General features: G+C 46.5%; 1 pseudogene; it reads right to left on the bottom strand.

The window, feature by feature from the left end:
• The window catches only part of LOC139235420 (zinc finger protein 132-like), a 111,478-nt pseudogene extending 97,808 nt beyond the window's left edge, over window positions 1-13,670 (bottom strand).
• Window positions 13,671-22,653: the final 8,983 nt, after the last annotated feature.

Genomic DNA, 22,653 nt, shown 5'->3' with positions numbered 1-22,653 from the left:
GGCTTACCTCTTAACCTTAGAATATGTCCCCTGGTTCTGGACTTTCTCAACATCGGGAACATTCTTCCTGCATCGAACCTGTCCAGTCCCGTCAGAATCTTATATGTTTCTATGAGCTCCCCTCTCATTCTTCTAAACTCCAGTGAATACAGGCCCAGTCGATCCAGTCTCTCATCATAGGTCAGTCCTGCCGTCCCGGGAATCAGTCACGTGAACCTTTGCTGCACTCCCTCAATAGCAAGAATGTCCTTCTTCGGATTAAGAGACCAAAACTGAGCACAATATTCCAGGTGAGGCCTCACGAAGGTCCTGCACAACTGCAGTAAGACCTCCCTGCTCCTATACTCAAATCCGCTTGCAATGAAGGCCAACATACCATTTGCCTTTTTCACCACCTGCTGTAATTGCAAGCCAACTTTCAATGACTGATGTACCATGACACGCTTGTCCCATTGCAACTCCCCTTTTCTTAATCTGTCGCCATTCAGTTAATATTCTGTCTTCATGTTTTAGCCATCAAGTGGATAACCTCACATTTATCCACATTATACTTCATCTGCCATGCATTTGCCTGTCCAAGTCACCCTGCAGCCTCTTGGCATCCTCCTCACAGCTCACACCGCAATCCAGCTTAGTATCATCTGCAAACTTGGAGATATTACATTCCATTCCTTCATCTAAATCATTGATGTATATTGTAAAAAGCTGGAGTCCCAGCACTGAGCCATGCGGCACCTCACTAGTAACTGCCTGCCATTCTGAAAAGTACCCGTTTATCCAGACTCTATGCTTCCTGTCTGCCAACCAGTTCTCTATCCACATCCATACATTAACCCTAATACCATGTGCTTTAATTTCGCACACCAATCTCTTGTGTGGGACCTTGTCAAAAAACTTTTGAAAGTCCAAATACACCACATCCACTGGTTCTCCCTTGTCCACTCGACTTGTTACATCCTCAAAAAATTCTCGAAGATTTGACAAGCATGATTTCCCTTTCATAAATCCATGCTGACTTGGACCGATCCCGTCACTGCTTTCCAAATACGCTGCTTTTTCATCTTTAATAATTGATTCCAACATTTTCCCCACGACCGATGTCAGGCTAACCAGTCTATAATTACCCGTTTTCCTCTCCCCCCTTTTTAAAAAAGTGGTTTTACATTAGCTACCCTCCAGTCCATAGGAACTGATACCGAGTCGATAGACTGTTGGAAAATGATGAGCAATGCATCCACTATTTCTCGGGCCACTTCCTTAAGTACAGTGGGATGCAGACTGTAGTTTCAGGATCCAGGGAGAGAACAAGGAGCAGATGGGGAGACTGGCGTGGACTCCAGCACAGTGAGGATGTCGGGGGAGGGAGATTGTGTCGGGCCGTGTATTAAGGGTGTAGGAGGGAGAAGAGAGGAAAGGTCAGAAGAGCAATTACTGCAGCAATGTCCATCAATAGTGAGAGAGAGAAGGTGGGGGTCAAAATGGGCCTGGACTGGCAGGTAAACTGTTTGTTTGCTGTGAACAGCTTTCCTTCTGTCACAAATAGCCTCCTGCAGCCCAGTGACAAAAACAGCCCATTAAACGCCTCCAATGTCCTTTGGTCTGGTGAGGTCTCCCTTTGTGAAACATCAGCTGTTGTTAAAGCTTCTCATTCTGACTCGCTTACAGTGAGACAGTATCCACTGTCCCTTTTATTCCATGGGCTTCGTCTTTGCTGGTATTGGTAACACGCCCGGGATCACGAAACACAAAACCCAGTCTGTTAATCACTTTCAGCTACTGGACTTAGTATGTTCCCCACAGCACCTCTCTCAACTTCTATGTGTGAATAGAGCATCACGTCTGCAAAGCTGGTTTAAGTTTATATCCAGGCAGAAAATCTATTTAAGAAAAGCCTGTAGGCCCATGAGACACTGCTCAGGTGCCAGTGTGCTGCTGGTTTGCCCGGCATTTTGCCTGTAATGGAAGATAACTGAACATGTCTCCCAGTGTAACCTTTGCTGTAATGAAATGTGTCTTTTAATAAGCCTCATGTCCTTGCTCATGTCTGCTGCAATTATGTAGAAAGGGGATGTGTGGGGTGATGGTGTTTATATGGAGATGTGAAACAAGGAAACGGTATCTGTGTGTGGCAGTGACACAGTCTTGTGGTCACAGGCAGAACCATGCACCGATATCCTTGTGGTTATGGTTTGTGCAGGATCAGTTCCTGAATGCTCAAGCTAAGAGGTGCCAGGGATCGGGAGCAGCGGCAGTAAATCAAATCTAAATGTAAATTCCGATGTAGTTTATTTCATTTATTCCTATTTTAATAGCTTTTTCTGAATGTGGCCCATGCCAAGTGCCAGGATATTGGATCAGGCCCACCATAGCAAATGAGCTTGACACCTTGAGGTAGACAATGTCAACCAGATTCCCCCATCCACCAACCTAACAATTCTTTACAAACTCAAGCTAGTTTGTAAGACGTGACCATGTTTACCAGAATCCATGTTCAGTATCTCTAATGGCCCCTTCCCTTTCCCCATGATGGAAAACAGCATCTCTCAGGATCCCTTCAAGCACCTTCCCGGTGATTGAGGTCACGTTGATGGGCCTTCAATTCCCGAGCTCTGACTTGTGCGCAATTTGAAAAATGGGAACTACGTGTGCTACCTTCCAATCTCAGGGAACAACCCATGATTTTACTGAGCTGTTGAAGATATGGGCAAGGGGCTAACAGAGCACCCATCCCATCTCTTTAACCACACTTGGGTGGATATCATCCGCACCTTACAACGTCAAGATTACCCCACACGGTGACTTTGGTGAGAGTGAAGTGTGATGAGAAAGACCAAAGTGCCGTTTGCCCCTCTCAGTGTGACCCTGAAGGACTGTGTCCATGCTGAAGTTCTCCTCCCATACGATCCTCCCCACAGATTGTCCTCACTGAGCTCCAGCCAGGTGATGCTAAACACTCGGGTGGTAAAGACAAAAATCCACAGCAATATGTTGCAAGCAACACTAATTTATTTGGTCTATATCGCAAATATTAAACTCCAGTCCAGTTACAGGAGTTATTTGCATCAGCAGAAACAAACCTCAACTGTCAGAATGAACATGGTTCAGTCGGGATGTGATTAACAGCAGCAATAACAGCAGAATCCCAACCCCTGAAGTCACTTGTGAACTCTCTGGTGATTCATCAGGGTGGATGACTGAGTGAATCTCCTCCCACACTCAGAGCAGGTGAATGGCCTTTCCCCAGCGTGAATTCGCTGCATTAGGATGGAGAATGAAACAGTTAATTCAGAGACCATGGTCCAGAACTTAAAGAAGGCTAACTTTGAAGGTATGAGGCGTGAATTGGCTGGGATAGATTGGCGAATGATACTGAAGGGGTTGACTGTGGATGGGCAATGGCAGACATTTAGAGACCGCATGGATGAACTACAACAATTGTACATTCCTGTCTGTCGTAAAAGTAAAAAAGGGAAGGTGGCTCAACCGTGGATATCAAGGGAAATCAGGGATAGCATTAAAGCCAAGGAAGTGGCATACAAATTGGCCAGAAATAGCAGAGAACCCGGGGACTGGGAGAAATTTAGAACTCAGCAGAGGAGGACAAAGGGTTTGATTAGGGCAGGGAAAATGGAGTACGAGAAGAAGCTTGCAGAGAACATTAAGATGGATTGCAAAAGTTTCTATAGATATGTAAAGAGAAAAAGGTTAGTAAAGACAAACGTAGGTCCCCTGCAGTCAGAATCAGGGGAAGTCATAACGGGGAACAAAGAAATGGCGGACCAATTGAACAAGTACTTTGGTTCGGTATTCACTGAGGACACAAACAACCTTCCGGATATAAAAGGGGTCGGAGGGTCTAGTTAGGAGGAGGAACTGAGGGAAATCCTTATTAGTCGGGAAATTGTGTTGGGGAAATTGATGGGATTGAAGGCCGATAAATCCCCAGGGCCTGATGGACTGCATCCCAGAGTACTTAAGGAGGTGGCCTTGGAAATAGTGGATGCATTGACAGTCATTTTCCAACATTCCATTGACTCTGGATCAGTTCCTATGGAGTGGAGGGTAGCCAATGTAACCCCACTTTTTAAAAAAGGAGGGAGAGAGAAAACAGGGAATTACAGACCGGTCAGCCTGACATCGGTAGTGGGTAAAATGATGGAATCAATTATTAAGGATGTCATCGCAGTGCATTTGGAAAGAGGTAATATGATAGGTCCAAGTCAGCATGGATTTGTGAAAGGGAAATCATGCTTGACAAATCTTCTGGAATTTTTTGCGGATGTTTCCAGTAGAGTGGACAAGGGAGAACCAGTTGATGTGGTATATTTGGACTTTCAGAAGGCTTTCGACAAGGTCCCACACAAGAGATTAATGTGCAAAGTTAAAGCACATGGGATTGGGGGTAGTGTGCTGACATGGATTGAGAACTGGTTGTCAGACAGGAAGCAAAGAGTAGGAGTAAATGGGGACTTTTCAGAATGGCAGGCAGTGACTAGTGGGGTACCGCAAGGTTCTGTGCTGGGGCCCCAGCTGTTTACACTGTACATTAATGATTTAGACGAGGGGATTAAATGTAGTATCTCCAAATTTGCGGATGACACTAAGTTGGGTGGCAGTGTGAGCTGCAAGGAGGATTCTACGAGGCTGCAGAGCGACTTGGATAGGTTAGGTGAGTCGGCAAATGCATGGCAGATGAAGTATAATGTGGATAAATGTGAGGTTATCCACTTTGGTGGTAAAAACAGAGAGACAGACTATTATCTGAATGGTGACAGATTAGGAAAAGGGCAGGTGCAAAGAGACCTGGGTGTCATGGTACATCAGTCATTGAAGGTTGGCATGCAGGTACAGCAGGCGGTTAAGAAAGCAAATGGCATGTTGGCCTTCATAGCGAGGGGATTTGAGTACAAGGGCAGGGAGGTGTTGCTACAATTGTACAGGGCCTTGGTGAGGCCACACCTGGAGTATTGTGTACAGTTTTGGTCTCCTCACCTGAGGAAGGACATTCTTGCTATTGATGGAGTGCAGCGAAGGTTCACCAGACTGATTCCCGGGATGGCGGGACTGACCTATCAAGAAAGACTGGATCAACTGGGCTTGTATTCACTGGAGTTCAGAAGAATGAGAGGGGACCTCATAGAAACGTTTAAAATTCTGACGGGGTTAGACAGGTTAGATGCAGGATGAATGTTCCCAATGTTGGGGAAGTCCAGAACCAGGGGACACAGTCTAAGGATAAGGGGGAAGCCATTTAGGACCGAGATGAGGAGGAATTTCTTCACCCAGAGAGTGGTGAACCTGTGGAATTCTCTACCACAGAAAGTTGTTGAGGCCAATTCACTAAATATATTCAAAAAGGAGTTAGATGAAGTCCTTACTACTAGGGGAATCAAGGGGTATGGTGAGAAAGCAGGAATGGGGTACTGAAGTTGCATGTTCAGCCATGAACTCATTGAATGGCGGTGCAGGCTAGAAGGGCCGAATGGCCTACTCCTGCACCTATTTTCTATGTTTCTATCAGCAAGTTAGATGGCTGAGTGAATCCTTCCCCACACTCGGAGTTTGTGAACGGCCTCTCTCCTGTGTGAACTCGCTGGTGCCTCAGCAGGTCGGCTGACCAAGTGAATCCCTTCCCACAATCGGACCAGCTGAATGGTCTCTCCCCAGTGTGAACTCGCCAATGTGTTTCCAGCTTGAAACATTTCCCACAGTCCCCATATTTACACAGTTTCTCCCCAGTATGACTGCACTTGTGTCTCTCCAGGTTGGCTGATCGGCTGATGCATTGTCCGCACACAGAGCACGTGTACTGTTTCTCCCCGCTGTGAACAGTGCTTTTTGCTTCCATGGTCAAAGGCCGATGATATTCCATTCCCGATGAATCGAGTGACTCTGTCAGATATTAATGTGATGTTTGGTTTGAGCCTCTGGTCGACAAATCTTCCCCCTTTAGTAACCTGTAAAGTGAGTTTCAAACAGAAAAAAGGGTGGGTGAGAGAGAACCCATAAAAACACAAAGGCAGGTTGTGAAATTGAGCTGAATGAACCTGGCTATTTGTGCGGCCGCCAACAGAACAAAAGTGACTATGAAAGCTTACGGATTGTCGTAATAACCCAACTGATCACCAATGTCCTTCAGGGAAGGGAACCCACCACCCGGTCTGGGCCTACACAAGACTCTGGCCTCTATGGGAGGAGGGAGAGGTGGGCAGGGCGAAGGAGGGAGGAATTTAAACATCTGTAACTCGACCAGAACTTTGACAGAACCTCCCAAACCCACAACCTCTCCCACCTAGATGGACCAGGGCAGCAGGTGCATGGGAAATCCATCACCTCCAAGTTCCCCTCCAAGTCTCACACCATCCTGACTTGGGCATATATCGCCGTTCCTACATCGTCACTGGGTGAAAATCCTGGAACTCCTCACCTAACAGCATTGTGGGAGGCCTTCACCACACGGACTGCAGCAGTTCGAGAAGGCCCACCATCACCTTGTCAAGGGGCAAATGGAAATTGGAAATATATTCTGGCCCTACGAGCGACACCCACATCCTAAGAATGGATTAAAACAAATCTGTATATTGAAAGCCTCTATAGAAATACTTGTTCCTAAAATAATACGCTTCTACATTGTGCGGGCAGTGTCTGTTTCATAACCTAATCTCCCCTAGAATCCACCGCCGTTGACAGTCTCTCATCGGAAATTGTTGGTCCCGACTAGGCCCAGAGGTACTGGGGGTTAAACCCAGCAGATTCTCCCCCTCCTCCAATCCAGCTCAAACTAATGCAACAAACAGACCCACACAGGAGGCCAGGGAGCGAATTCCGCATCCGGCGCCCACCCTGATACAGAGCGGCTCTGGATTGGTCGCCCCATATTTCCAGTATTGATGGACTTACGATCAGCATATGAGGGAGAAGTGAATAGAGGCTTATGCTGAGAGAGTTAGAACCATAGAATCAGAGAACGGATACAGCACGGAACAAGATCATTCGGCCCGTCGAGCCCGTGGCAGCTCTCTGCAAGAGCACCTCAGCTGGTCCCACTCCCCCGCCCTTACCCCACAGCCCTGCAAATGTTTTTCTTTCAGGTACTTATCCAACTCCCTTTTGAAAGCCGTGATTGAGTCTGCCTCCACCACCCTTTCAGGCCGTGCAATCCAGATATTAAACACTCGCTACGCAAAAAGGTTTTTTCTTGTGTCGCCTTTGGTTCTTTTGCCAATCACCTTAAATCTGTGTCCTCTGGTTCACGGCCCTTCTGCCAATGGGAACAGTATCTCACGATCTACTCTGGCAAGACCACTCATGATTTTGAACACCTCTATCAAATCTCCTCTCAACCTTCCCTGCTCTAAGGGGAATATAAGAAATAAGAATAGGAGTCGGCCATTTGCCCCTCGAGCCTGCTCCGTCATTCAATAAAATCATGGCTGATCTAATCATGGACTCAGCTCCACTTCCCCGCCCGCTTCCCATAAACCTTTACTCCCATAATCGCTAAAAAATCTATCTTCGCCTTAAATATATTAAATGATCCGGTCTCCACAGCTCACTGGGGCAAAGAATGCCACAGAATTAGAACCCTGAGAGAAGAAATTCCCCCTCATCTCAGTTTTAAATGGGCAACCCCTTATTCTGAAACTATGCCCCCTAGCTCTAGATTCCCCTATGAGTGGAAATATCATCTCTGAATGCACCTTGTCAAGCCCCCTCAATATCTTATATGTTTCAATTATATCACCTCTCAGTCTTCTGAACTCGAATGAGTATAGGCGCAAGCTACTCAATCTTTCTTCATAAGTCAACCCCCTCATGTCAGGAATTAACCTAGTGAACCTTCTCTGAGCTGCCTCCAATGAAAGTATATCCTTCCTTAAATGCACAGAGACTAAAACTGTACTCAGTACACCAGGTGTGGCCTCATCAAAACCCTGTACCGTTGTAGCAGGACTTCTCTGCTTTTATACTCTATCCCCTTTGCAACCTCAGCTGCTCCGGTTGTCCAGGTAACTGAAGTCCCTCATCCCTGGAATCATTCTCGTAAATATTCTCTGCACCCTCTCTAAGGCCTTCACATTATTCCCAAAGTGTGTTGCACACAATTGGGCATAATACTCCAGTTGAGGCCGAACCAGTGTTTTGTACAGGTTCATCATAATATCCACGCGTTTGTACTCTATACTTCTATTTATAAGCAGTGATACTGTCTAGTGTAATATAAACAGGGACAGGGTCTAGTGTAATATAAACAGAGGCAGGGTCGAATGTAATATAAACCGAGACAGGGTCATGTGTAATTATAAACAGTGACATGGTCTAAGGTAATATTTAAAATTACTCCTGGTGCCATGAGCTAGTGAATAGAGAAATAGGAGGATAGAGCAGATGAATGCCTGGCTGGAGAGATGGTACAGGAGGGAGGGCTTTAGATTCCTGATGCATTGGGACCGCTTCTGGAGGGAGGTGGGACCAGTACAAGCTGGACGGGTTGCACCTCAACAGAGCCGGGACCAATATTCTCGCCGAGGGTGAGGGGGATTGCCAGTGCTGTTGGGGAGAGTTTAAACTAGCTTGGCAGGGGAATGGGAACCTGAGAATAGATTCAGTCGGTAGGGAAGTAAAGCTGGAATTAGAAAGCAAAAATGTAGTAAGTGAGTTTGAAGGACAGAAGAAAAAATCAGGAAAAACAGGTAAAAAAACAAATTTAAAAGTTCTTTGTCTAAATGCACATAACATTCATAACAAAATAGATGAGTTGACGGCACAAATAGATACAAATGGGTATGGTCTGATAGCCATTACAGAGACGTGGTTGCAAGGTGACCAGGACTGGGAACTAAATATTCAAGGATATATGACAATTCGGAAGGACAGACAGAAAAAAAAGGAGGTGGGATAGCTCTGTTAATAAAGGATGAGATCAGTGCGTTAGTGAGAAACGATATTTGCTCAGAGGATCACGATATTGAACCAGTTTGGGTGGAGATGAGGAATAATAAAGGGAATGTCACTGGTGAGCAGAGTCTATAGGCCCCCGAACAGTAGCTACACTGTTGGACGGAGTATAAATCAAGAAATAACGGAGGCTTGTAATAAAGGAACGGTAATATTTATGGGTGATTTTAAACTTCATATTAATTGGACAAAGCAAATTGGCCAGGGTAGCCTTGAGGAGGAGTCCATAGAGTGTATCTGGGATAGTTTCCCTGAACAGTACGTTGTGGAACCAACCAGGGAGCAGGCTATCTTAGATCTAGTACTGTGTAATGAGGCAGGATTAATAAATGATCTCGTACTAAAAGATCCTCTTGGAATAAGTGACCATAATATGGTTGAATTTCAAATTCAGCTGGAGGGTGAGAAAGTTGGTTCTCAAACTAGGGTCCTAAGCTTAAATAAAGGAGACTGCAGAGGTATGAGGGCAGAGTTGGCTAAAATGGACTGGGAAAATAGATTAAAGAATGGGACGGTTGATGAGCAGTGGCAGACATTTAAGGAGATGTTTCATTACCTGCAACAAAAATATATCCCGATGAGAAGGAGAGACTAAGAGAAGGGATAACCATCCGTGGCTAACTAAGGAAATAAGGGAGGAATCAAATTGAAAACAAAGACAGACAGTGTGGCCAAGACTAGTGGGAGGCCAGAGGTTTAAGACATTTTTAAAAGCCAGCAGAGAACGGCTAAAAAAAAGATTGAGAGGGAAGATAGATAATGAAAGTAAGCTAGCACAGAATACAGAATACAGTAAGAGTCCTTCATGGTAAAAGACACTAAAAACATCCCAGCAGTGGATAAGCGAGGGGCTATAGGTAGGAAATTACGTAATACAATCACTAATGACATAGTATTAGGTAAAATAATGGGACTAAAGGCAGAACAGTCCCCTGAACATGATGGCTTGCATCCTATGGTCTTAAGAGAAGTGGCTGCAGAGATAGTGGAAGCATTGGTTGTAATCTAGTGCGGTCCCAACAGATTGGAAAGCGCAAATGTAACTTGCCGATTTGAAAAAGGAGGCAGACAAAAAGCAGGAAACCATATACCCGGTAGCCTAACATCTGTCGTTGGGAAAATGCTGGAGTCAATTATTAAGGAAGCAGTAGCAGGACATTTGGAAAAGCATGATTCATTCAAGCAGATTCAACATGGATTTATGAAAGGGAAATCATGTTTACAAATTCGCTGGAGTTCTTTGAGGATGTAACGAGCAGGGTGGATAAGGGGAAGCAGTGGATGTGATGTATTTGGATTTCCAGAAGGCATTCGATAAGGTGCCACATAAGAGGTTACTGCACAATATAAAAGCTCACTGGGTTGGGGGTAATATATTAACGTGGATAGGTGATTGGCAAACCAACGGAAAACAGAGGGTCGGGATTAATGGGTCATTTTCCAGTTGGAAAACATGACTAGTGGGGTGCCGCAGGGATTGGCGCTGGGTCCTCAAATATTTACAATCCATATTAATGACTTGGATGAAGGGACCGAGTTTGCAGTTGTCACAAAAATTGTGTGGAAGACACAAAAAATCTGCAAAGGGATACAGACAGGTTTAGTCAGAGGGCAAACATTTGGCAGATGAAGTATAATGTGGGAAAATGTGAGGTTATCCACTTCAGCAGAAATAATAGAAACGCAAATTGTAATTTAAATGGAGAAAAATTGCAAAGAGCTGCATTACAGAGAGACTTGGGGGTCTTGTGCATGAAACACAAAAAGTTAGTATGCAGGTACGGCAAGTAATCAGGAAGGCAAATGGAATGTTGGCCTTTATTGCAAGAGGGATAGTGTATAAAAGCAGAGAAGTCCTGCTACAACTGTACAGAGTAATGGTGAGGCCACACCTGGAGTACTGCGTACAGTTTTGGTCTCCGTATGTAAGGAAGGATATACTTACATTGGAGGCTGTTCAGAGAAAGTTCACTAGGTTGATTCCAGAGATGAGGGGGTTGATTTCTGAGCATAGGTTGAGTAGGTTTAGCCTCTACACATTGGAGTTCAGAAGAATGAGAGGTGATCTTATTGAAACTTAATGATAATGAGGGGGCTCGCCAAGCTGGATGCGGAGGGGATATTTCCATTCATAGGGAAAACTAAAATTAGCGGACATAGTCTCAGAATAAAGAGCCGCCCATTTAAAACTGAGATTTCTTCTCTGAGGGTTGTAAATCCATGGAATTAGCTGCCCCAAAGAGCTGTGCAAGCTGGGTCATTGAATATATTTAAGGTGGAGAGAGACACATTTTAAGGGAGTAAAGGGTTGTGCGGAGCGGGCACGGATATGGAGTCGAGTCCATGATCAGATCAGCCATGATCTCATTGAATGGGGAGCAGGCTCGAGGGGCCAAATGGCCTACTCCTGCTCCTATTTCTTATATTCTTATGTTATAGACTGCTTCACCTCCACTCCCAATTTTCCCCACCAATTCTGGCTGCATACAGTTCGACACTCACTGGCTCACCTCCCCCCTTGATGGGGCTGACTCTGGCTGAATCCAGTTCGACAATCACTGGTTTCCTCTCCCTCTCCTCCAATAATGGTGCTAACTGTGGCTGGGTCCAGTTCTACACTCACTGGTTCCCCTCCCCTGAAGGTACTGACTCTGGCTGGGTTCAGTTCTACACTCACTGGTTCCCCTCCCCTGAAGGTACTGACTCTGGCTGGGTTCAGTTCTACACTCACTGGTTCCCCTCCCCTGAAGGTACTGACTCTGGCTGGGTCCAGTTCTACACTCACTGGTTCCCCTCCCCAGAAGGTGCTGACTCTGGCTGGGTTCAGTTCTACACTCATTGGTTCCCCTCCCCTGAAGGCACTGACTCTGGCTGGGTTCAGTTCTACACTCACTGGTTCCTCGCCCCTGAAGGTACTGACTCTGGCTGGTTTCAGATCCAGACACTAACATTCCAACACCAAGATGGCCGCACATGCGCTCTGCTACTAACTGCATCAAGATGGCGGAACGCTGAACATGCTTCCTGTACCAAGATGGCCGCTGTTATCTTGGGCCTGTGACCGGGAGAAAGCCTCGAAGCTGTATCCGCCGATATTCCGGTTATTATAGAAACATAGAAACATAGAAACATAGAAACATAGAAACATAGAAAATAGGGCAGGAGTAGGCCATTCGGCCCTTCGAGCCTGCACCGCCATTCAATGAGTTCATGGCTGAACATGCAACTTCAGTAACCCATTCCTGCTTTCTCGCCATACTCCTTGATCCACCTAGTAGTAAGGACTACATCTAACTCCTTTTTGAATATATTTAGTGAATTGACCTCAACAAATTTATGTGGTAGCGAATTCCACAGGTTCACCACTCTCTGGGTGAAGAGGTTTCTCCTCATCTCGATCCTAAATGGCTTACCACTTATCCTTAAACTCTGACCCCTGGTTCTGGGAACATTCTTCCTGCATCTAACCTGTCGAAACCCATCAGAACCCCTCTCATTCTTCTGAACTCCAGTGAATGCAAGCCCAGTTGATCCAGTCTTTCTTGATATGTCAGTCCCACTATCCCGGGAATCAGTCTGGTGAACCTTCGCTGCACTCCCTCTATAGCAAGAATGTCGTTCCTCAAGTTAGGAGACCAAAACTGTACACAATACTCCAGGTGCGGTCTCACCAAAGCTCTGTACAACTGTAGTAACACCTCCCTGCCCCTGTACTCAAATCCCCTCGCTATGAAGGCCAACATGCCGTTTGCTTTCTTAACCGCCTCCTGTATCTGCATGCCAACCTTCAATGACTGATGTACCATGACACCCAGGTCTCGTTGCACCTCCCCGTTTCCTAATCTGTCACCATTCATATAATAGTCTGTCTCTCTGTTTTTACCACCAAAGTGGATAACCTCACATTAATCCACATTATACTTCATCTGCCATGCATTTGCCCACTCACCTAACTTATCCAAGTCAATCTGCAGCCTGATAGCATCCTCCTTGCAGCTCAGGTCCCACTTCGCCCAGAACTGGTTCCAATGTCCCAGGAATTTGAATCCCTCCCTCTTGCACCACAGCTCAAGCCACGTATTTATTCTAACTATCCTGCTCCCTCTACTCTGATTAGCACGTGGCACTGGTAGCAATCCAGAGATTACTACCTTTGAGGTTCTACTTTTTAATTTAACTCCTAGCTCTCTAAATTCAGCTTGTAGGACCTCTTCCCGCTTCTTACCGATATCGTTGGTACCTACATGTACCACGACAACTGGCTGTTTACCCTCCCTCTCCAGAATGCTCTGCAGCCGCTCCGAGACATCCTTGACCCTTGCACCAGGGAGGCAACATATCATCCTGGAGTCTCGGTTGCGTCCGCAGAAACTCTTATCTATTCCCCTTATAGTAGAGTCCCCTATCACTATAGCTCTCCCACTCTTTTTCCCATCCTTCTGAGCAGCAGAGCCACCCACGGTGCCATGAAACTGCCTGCTGGTGACTTCACCTGATCAGTTATCTTCCCCAACAATATCCAAAACGGTATATCTGTTTTGGAGCGAGATGACTCCTGCACTACCTTCCTGCTCTTGCCTTGTCTCGGTCACCTATTCACTATCTGTCCTAACCCTTACCTGTGGTGTGACCAACTCACTAAATGTGCTATGCACAAGTTTCTCAGCATTGCGCATGCTCCAGAGTGAGTCCATCCGCAGCTCCAGTGCCATCATGCGGTCTGTCAGGAGCTGCAGTTGGACACACTTCCAACACACATAGTAGTCAGGGACACTGGAAGCGTCCCTGACTTCCCACATAACACAGGAGGAGCATGACACGTGTCCGAGCTCTTCTGCCATGACTGAACCCTTAAATTAATTTACTTACTAAAATTTACTTAAACACCAAACAGCTACTTATTGGTTGGCTGCCAATTAAACCAATCTAAAAGTCAGTCTAAAAGAGAGTTATACTTACCAGTCGAACAGCCAACCACTTACCAGCTTGGCTGCGACGTCACCTCTCGATTTCAAACCCTCTATCTTTGTCTGCAACTGGTTGGGCTGGTCTCTGGGCCTCTGTCTCCTACTCTCTCACTCCTTATCAGCTGCTCTAGTGTCAGCACAGATAGGAAAAACAAGACAAAGCAACATCTGCCACCCCTGCTTGCCCGAACTCACCCACTTCCGGGCTTGCAGCGGACACCGGTTGTTTATGAAGCCTCCCCGGCTCCCTGCTGGTCCATTACTCCGCTCCGTCCCGCTGAAAAGGACACTTCTGAGGAGCCTGTCCAAAACATGTCTCCTCCGCCATTATACACACCGCGCATGCTCCAAACACAGCCAGGATCCGCGCCTGCGCACTGAGTTCCTGTAGTCTGGGTGCAGCACATTCTCCCCCGCGGGGCATGCTGGGTACATATGACTATGAGAAATAGGAACAGGAGTGGGCCACCCAGACCCTCGAGCCTGCTCCCCATTCAATAAGGTCATGGCTGGTCTGATCATAGACTCAGCTCTACTTTTTAAGAAGCTCAGGTTTGAAGATTGGAAGTATCATCTGTTAGTTGGAGAGGGACTGTCGTTTCTCTCCGTTCTGTTCCTTGTGGAAATATATCCTGCAGTATTCTGACTATTATGGGCTTCTGAACTCGCACAGATGTTCTGACCACTGGGCAGAATAATGCAACGCTCCAATCTATGGGTGTGGCATTGCTGCTGGCAGGTATCAATCAGTCACATGCTGATTGCCGATTTAGGTCTAAGAGCAAAGCAATTTGAGAGTTGTTCAACCATGATTGGACAGCAATTTCAGTCCAATTGTATGGGTCGACATTTAACAGACAGAACCTTCTCCAGGCCAAAGCCTGGACCCATGTAAACCATAAAGCCACATCAGACTTCTAAGCTGCTATTCTGAAGCGTGAGACAGAACAATCAATGAGTTACTCAAGCAAAATGTTGACATTTCTATGAGCGCAGAAGGGTGCTCAAGAAAAGACCTCGTGTCTCGCTGTACAGATTACAGACTCAGACATCAGTACCTCACTACTTCTTACAGTTGTCTTATTTGTTTCCACTGATGGTGTAGTTGGTATAGCTAGTGTGCAGCTGAGCCCAAGAGGCGAGATAGTTTCAGGTTCAATCACTGCTTTCCGCAGAGCTAGCTGGTCTCAGACAGCAGTTTGGAGATACAGTTGGTTTCGGTGCCCCTGGACTCAGGAAACTAGAATTTCGGCCAGATCCACTGATCCCTACTTGCAAGAAAACTTGTCAAATTTGGACTCGGTTGTGATACCCCTGGTCAAGTTCCTTTCGGACATTTACTGAAGGATTGCCACTTGGGAAAGTAGCATACGGCACCCATGTGCTGTCAAACTGTCCCCAGCACGAGTTAGCGCCTTGAGGGGACAGGGCAGGACAGTAAAGAAATTGCCTTGTACATTTAAGGAAAATAGGATCCAATGTCAGGATTGAGTCAGATGGCATTTTCTTTTCAGATTTGTTAGCCAAAAGTTGGAACAAAGTCTCCACCAAGCGCAGCTGTCCACCAGCTGGAGTGGCGGCTGTCCTGCAGGAGCCGCTTCTCAGGAATCCGTACTTCCACGATCAAGGTTTTAGGTGGCAGACGGACGAGAGGGCTGTGGCTGGCGAGGTAGCCATGGTCAGGGACCTGCACGATGGTGGAGGAGCAGGCTGGATGGCGCCAGACATGCTGGCATGGCGCCTAAATTCAGCCGACGTCCACTGCATGGCCGATGCCATCAAGTCGCTAAAAGCAGCTCTGGGCCCTGACTCTGTTAGGTGTGTCGAGGAGGCTCAAGCACGTGGGGAGATCCCATCTGAACTGACCCCCATCTGGACGAAATTCCTCATCGGCGCCAAACCCCGGAACCTCCCTCAGGAGCCGGTGCCTCACAACTTGAGCCGCCTCGAGGAAATCCCCTCCGTGCCTTTCAGTTCCGCACGGTAGGGTTTCCTGTATGGGCTGCTTCTGCACACTCTCAACCTTGCCATCTTTGTCTGCCATCCGGACACGCCATGGCGTAATATCTTGCCATCCGGAGGAGGTGGGGGTCCCCGATGGAGTGCACTCTACGCAGGAGTCCTCCCGCTATTTATCGGGAACTTGGCCTGGAGGGTGGTGCACGGAGTAGGCCCGTGCAATAAATTTTTAAGTCGGTTCATGCGCTCCCAGGCCGCCTGCAATTTCTGCGGTCTGGAAGAGTCTGTGTTCCACGTTTTAAGTGAATATACGAGGTTGCAGCCCCTGTTCCATTATTTAAATGAGCTGCTCCTCAATTTCTGGCTGCACTTCAGTCCCACACTCCTGATCTTTGGGCACCCTGTGCGGAGGGGAGCGGGTATGTCCGAAGGCCTACTTGTAGGACTGCTCCTGGGCACGGCCAAGGGTGCCATCAGCCGGTACAGGCAGCGGGCAGTCGAGGAGGTCGTTCAGCCTGACTGCTTGCCTCTCTTCCGTGCTTACATCCGGGCCAGGGTATCCCTGGAGATGGAGCATACGGTGTCCACCGGTACACTCGCGGCCTTCCGTGAGAGGTGGGCACCGGAGGGACTGGAGTGCATTGTCACTCCCGGCAACCAAATTTTAATTTGATTTTATATGTTTTAAAGTTTAATTTTTTTAATTGCTGGGTTTTAGTGTCCCCCTCTCCTTTTATAGGGGGCACTTGTAAATTATCGTTTTACTACCCCAAAAAAACCCCCCACAAAAATCACAAAAAAAAAAGGGCACGTGAAAAGTGTTTAGAGTGTCCCCCAGATTGGGGGGCACTTGGATTAATTTATTATGTTTTCCCCAAAAGAGTTGTTAGCCAAATGTTCCCACGTGGATATGTCGACTAGTTCAAAGAGTCAATAACGAAAAGGAAATCTAACAAAAAAAAAATCGAGCTCTGATTATGACGATACTAGTCTACTGATGAACAACCAACCACTCAATGGCACCTCGATGCAGGTAGACAGCTGAGCAGTGTCTCGGAAAGGAATTGTCCAACTTAACCCTGTGTTGAAAAAAAAAGTCTTATTCTTGTCTCCAGTGGCCAAAGGTTCATCAACACTCTTTGACCATTTGATGCTGCAGACCTCATCGAAATAATTTATTAATTTTTTCAGATAGGTTTCAGCCCTCAGCAAGAGGACCTAATTGCCCTGCAATGTGTAGGGATGCAAGTCTGAAGGAGTAACATGCAAAATAAGCAAGCTCATACCATCCCAGCAGAATGTTTGCGATCTGTGTTTGTGTCGAGTTACAGGTACCGAAGTGTTGGTAGAGGTGCCAAGCTGCTTGTGTTTAAAAGATCATTTCAGTGTCTCTTTGCATTTTATTGCAAGGATAGTGTTACTGATCTGTAGGGAAAGCCAAGGACTTTAACATGCTACCATTAGGTCATCAACTTTAATTTCATTAAATTTTACAGCACAGAAGGAGGCCATTCAGCCAATCACGTGCCAGCTCTTTGAAAGAGCTGTCCAAGTTAGGCTCACGACCCTGCCCTTTCCCCTCATAGCCTTGCAATTTTTTCCATTTCAAGTATATATCCAAATCCCTTTTGAAAGTTACTATTGAATCTGCAACAGACTGATTCCCGGGATGGCTGGACTGACATGTGAGGAGAGACTAGATCAACTGGAAATTTATACATTGGAGTTTAGAAAGATGAGAGGGGATCTCATAGAAACATATAAGATTCTGATGGGACTGGACAAGTTAGATGCGGGAAGAATGTTGCCGATGTTGGGGGAGTCCAGAACCAGGGGACACAGTCTTAGGATAAGGGGTAGATGCTTTAGGACTGAGATTAGGAGAAACTTCTTCACTCAGAGAGTTGTTAACCTGTGGAATTCCCTGCCGCAGAGAGTTGTTGATGCCAGTTCATTGGATATATTCAAGAGGGAGTTAGATGTGTCCCTTACAGCTAAGGGGATCAAGGGGTATGGAGAGAAAGCAGGAAAGGGGTACTGAGGGAATGATCAGCCGTGATCTCATTGAATGGTGGTGCAGGCTCGAAGGGCCGAATGGCCTACTCCTGCACCTATTTTCTATGTTTCCCTGCCCATTCCCCGGAACCCTTTACTCTCTTATCGCTCAAAAATCTGGCTATCTCTACCTTAAATATATTCAATGACCCAGCCTCCACTGCTCTCTGAGGCAGAGAATTCCACAGATTTACAACCCTCTGAGAGAAGAAATTCCTCCTCATCTCAGTTTTAAATGAGCTGAGCAAAAAGACTGCATTTGTGACTCGAACAGGATTTACTGTGATTGCTTTGGGCACTGAACCATGTTCATTCTGGCACCTCATGTTTGTTTCTGATGATCTTAATAACCCCTATACCTGAGCTGGAGATTAATATTGTGTATAATTTTGAATACATTATCTTTGTTTCAAACAAATTTGTCGAATATTTGATTCCTCCATGATCAGAGGAGACTAATTGATGTTCTGTTACTGACTCTTCCATTTTAGTGCTTTTTATTAATCTAACTTATATCACTTCTCACCTAGTTCGCCTTCTATCATACCCAAAACTTGTTCCATTTGAGTACATGGGTTGTGGTTGTTGTAGAATTAACTGCAGTGTCTCACCTTAAACTCAGCTGAAATACTTGCAACCACCCCTTTATTGAACCATCTTGCATAAGGTTTGAAATCTTTTACTTTCTGTAACCCATTTTGGGAACCGATTGAATTTTAAAAACTCATCCATGCATTTTGCACGTGATAGCCTGTGAAAAATTCTGATATTTGTAATTTTCATTGCCACACACTCCGTTCCCGAGTGACAAACTCCATCCCTCTCCCCAACTTCTGTCTGAGCCTGAACCAGACTGTTCGCAACCTTGGTTTCATACTTAACCCTGAAATAGGTTATTTGATCAGATATCAACAGCATAATTAAGACTGCCTATTTCCACCTCTGTAACATCATCCGTCCCCGCTCTTGCCTCAGCTCATCCACTGCTGAAGCCCTCATCCATGCCTTTGTGACTTCTGGACTTGACTATTCCAATGCACTCCTCCCACATTCTATTCTACATAAACTAGTGTTAATCCAAAATTCGGCTGCCCATGCCCTAACTCGCACCAAGTCCAGCTCACCCATCACCCCAGTGCTCACTGACCTACATTGGCTTCTAGTTGAGCAACGCCTTGATTTCAAAATTCTTATACTTATTTTCAAATCCCTCCGTGACCTTGCCCCTCCCTAGCTCTGTAAATTCCTCCAGCCCCACAAACACAGCTGACACCCGCCCACCCATGAGATATCTGTCTTCCTGAGCATCCCTGATTATAATTGGTGGCTGTGCCTTCTGTTCTCCAGGCCCCAAGTTCTGGAAAACCCAGCCTAAACCTTTCTGTCTAACCTGTGCAGTACCTGCCCTGGCAGTTCTTGATGGGATAGTGTAGAGCAAGCTTTTCTCTCTTATCTAACCTGTGCTGTATCTTCCCTCCGAGTGTTTGATGGGACAGTGTAGAGTGAGCTTTACTCAGTATCTAACCCGTGTTGTTCCTGCCCTGGGAATGTTTAATGAGACTAGCGGGAGTTTTACTCTGTATCTAACCAGTGCTGTACCAGCAATGAGAGTGTTTGATGGAGCAATCTATGTGGAGCTTCACTCTCTGACTGACCCGTGCTGTGCCTGTTGTGTGAGTGTTTGATGGGACAGCGTAGGGGGAGATTAACTCTGTATCTAACCTATGCTGTACCTACCCTGTGAGTGTTTGGGACAGGCTAGAAGGAGACTTAACCTTTAATAACCCATGCTGTGCCTACCTGGGAATGTCTGGTGAGACTGTGTAGAGGGAGCTTTACTCTGCATCTAACCTGACTTGTCCTCATCATCATCATCATCATCATCATAGGCAGTCCCTCGGAATCGAGGAAGACTTGCTTCCACTCCTGAAGTGAATTATTTGATGTCTGAACAGTCCAATATGAGAGCCACAGACTCTGTCACAGGTGGGACAGATAAGCATTGAGGGAAGGGGTGGGTGTGATTGGTTCGCCACATGCTCTTTCCGCTGCCTGCGCTTGATTTCTGCATGCTCTCGGCATTGAGACTCGAAGTGCTCAGCAACTTCCCGGATGCACTTTCTCGAATTAAGGTGGTCTTTGGCCAGGGAATCCCAGTTGTCAGTGGGGATGTCGCACTTTATCAGGGAGGCTTTGAGGTTGTCCTTGTAACGTTTCCGCTGCCCACCTTTGGCTCATTTGCCATGAAGGAGCTCCACATAGAGCACTTGGTTTGGGAGTCTTGTGTCTGGCATGCGAACTATGTGGCCTGCCCAGTCGAGTTAATCGAGTGTGGTCAGTGCTTCAATGCTGGGGACGTTAGCCTGGACAAGGACGCTGATGTTGGTGTGCCAGTCCTCCCAGGGGATTTGTAGGTTCTTGCAGAGACATTGTTGGTGATATATCTCCAGTGACTTGAGCGTCTACTGTACATGGTCCATGCCTTTAAGCCATACAGGAGGGCGGGTATTACTACAATCCTGTAGACCATGAGCTTGGTGGTACCTGCCCTGCGAATGGTTGATGGGACAGTGTAGAGGGAGCTTTACTCTGTATTTAACCCATGCTGTACCTGCCCTTGCAATGTCTGGCAGAACAGTGTAGAGGGAGATTTTCTCTATATCTATCCGATGCTATATCTGCCCTGGAATGACTGGACAAGTTAGATGGAGATGTAGTCTGTATCCAACTTGTGCTGTACTTGCCCTGGGAATGACTGATGGAACAGTATAGAGGGAGCTGTATCATCTTTGTTTAACCCATGTTGTACTTGCTCTGGGAATGTTTGATGGGACAGTGTGGAGGGAGCTTTACTCTGTATCTAACCCATGCTGTACCTTCCCTGCAAGTGTCTGATGGGACAGCGTATTGAGATCCTTACTGTGTACCTACTCATGTCCGTCATACACCGTAGTGGACGAAAACCACACTGTGACTCCAGGAGGAGCTCCTCAGCCACAGGGAGAAGACGGTTTGGGAGCATTCTAGTGATGGCTTTCCCAGTGGCCGATAACAGGGTGATCCATCTGTAATTGCCGCAATCGGACATGTCCACTTTGTTAAAGATTACTGCATCTCTGAGATCTCCAGGCATGCTCTCCTCGTTCCAGATGAGAGAGATGAGGTCATGCATTTTTGCCAATATTGCCTCTCTGCTATACTTTCGTGCCTCAGTGGGGATTTCATCCGCTCCCATTGCCTTGTTGTTCTTGAGCTGGTGGATGGCCTTTTCTATCTCGTGCAGGGCTGGGGTTTTGCGGAGATGTTGGCGGGTAGCATGCTGTGGGTTGGAGTCGAGGACACTCGAGTCAAAGGCAGAGTCTCAGTAAAATGAGATCTTCGAAGTGCTCCTTCCAGCGGATCCTGACTGCCTCAGTGTCCTTGATGAGTGTTTCCCCATTCTTGGCCAGCAGTGGGGTGGGGCCTTGGGTGCTTGGGCCATTGGTGGCCTTGACTGCGATGAAGACTCGTCACACATCATGGCTGTCGGCCAGCTGCTGAACCTCCTGTGATCTATGCTTTAGGTCACAGGTTTTTTCTTGGACCTCGGCCTTAAGCCATCTGTAATGCTGCTTTGCTGCTCCCGAGTTGGGTTGTTGTTTTAGGTTCAGAAATGCCCTGTGCTTGCTAACAATTAGCTCTTGGATCTCCTCGTCATTCTCATTAAACCAGTCCTGGTGTTTCCTCGATCAGACCAACATCACCAGCATCAAAGCACTGACCACACTCGACCAGTTCCATTGGGTGGGCTACATTGTTCACAACTATTTTAAGTAAAACAATAATCAAGTGTCCCCTGATTAAAGTGGGGAGGGGCGTCACACTCCAGAAACTTTCATTAAAGTGCCCCTTTATTATTTTTGAGGGCACCAAAAACAAAACTTAACAATTCAACATTAAGGGAAGCTTTGTCAAATCAAATCAAATTTATTAAAATTAAAATTCAGTTCCCTCTTGAAATGATGCACTCCAGTCTCTGCGGTGCCCATGTCTCGTGGATACCGCATGCTCCATCTCCAGGGACACACATAGAAACATAGAAACATAGAAAATAGGTGCAGAAGTAGCCCATTCGAGCCTTCTAGCCTACACCGCCATTCAATGAGTTCGTGGCTGAACATGCAACTTCATTACCCCATTCCTGCTTTCGCGCCATACCCTTTGATCCTCCTAGTAGTAAGGACTTCATCGAATTCCTTTTTGAATATATTTAGTGAATTGGCCTCAACAACTTTCTGTGGTAGAGAATTCCCCAGGTTCAGCACTCTCTGGGTAAAGAAGTCTCTCCTCATCTCGGTCCTAAATGGCTTACCCCTTATCCTTCGACTGTGACCCCTGGTTCTGGACTTCCCCAACATTGGAACATTCTTCCTGCATCTAACCTGTCTAAACCCATCAGAATTTTAAACGTTTCTATGAGATCCCCTCTCATTCTTCTGAACTCCAGTGAATACAAGCCCAGTTGATCCAGTCTTTCTTGATATGTCAGTCCCGCCATCCCGGGAATCAGTCTGGTGAACCTTCGCTGCACTCCCTCAATAGCAAGAATGTCCTTCCTCTAGTTAGGAGGCCAAAACTTTACACAATACTCCAGGTTTGGCCTCACCAAGGCCCTGTACAACTGTAGCAACACCTCGCTGTCCCTGTACTCAAATCCCCTCACGATGAAGGCCAA

Source organism: Pristiophorus japonicus, chromosome 23 (genome assembly GCF_044704955.1).
Source record: "Pristiophorus japonicus isolate sPriJap1 chromosome 23, sPriJap1.hap1, whole genome shotgun sequence".
Taxonomy (NCBI): domain Eukaryota; kingdom Metazoa; phylum Chordata; class Chondrichthyes; family Pristiophoridae; genus Pristiophorus; species Pristiophorus japonicus.
Note: the sequence above shows the minus strand (reverse complement) of the source record. Positions and strands in the feature narration are given on the sequence as shown.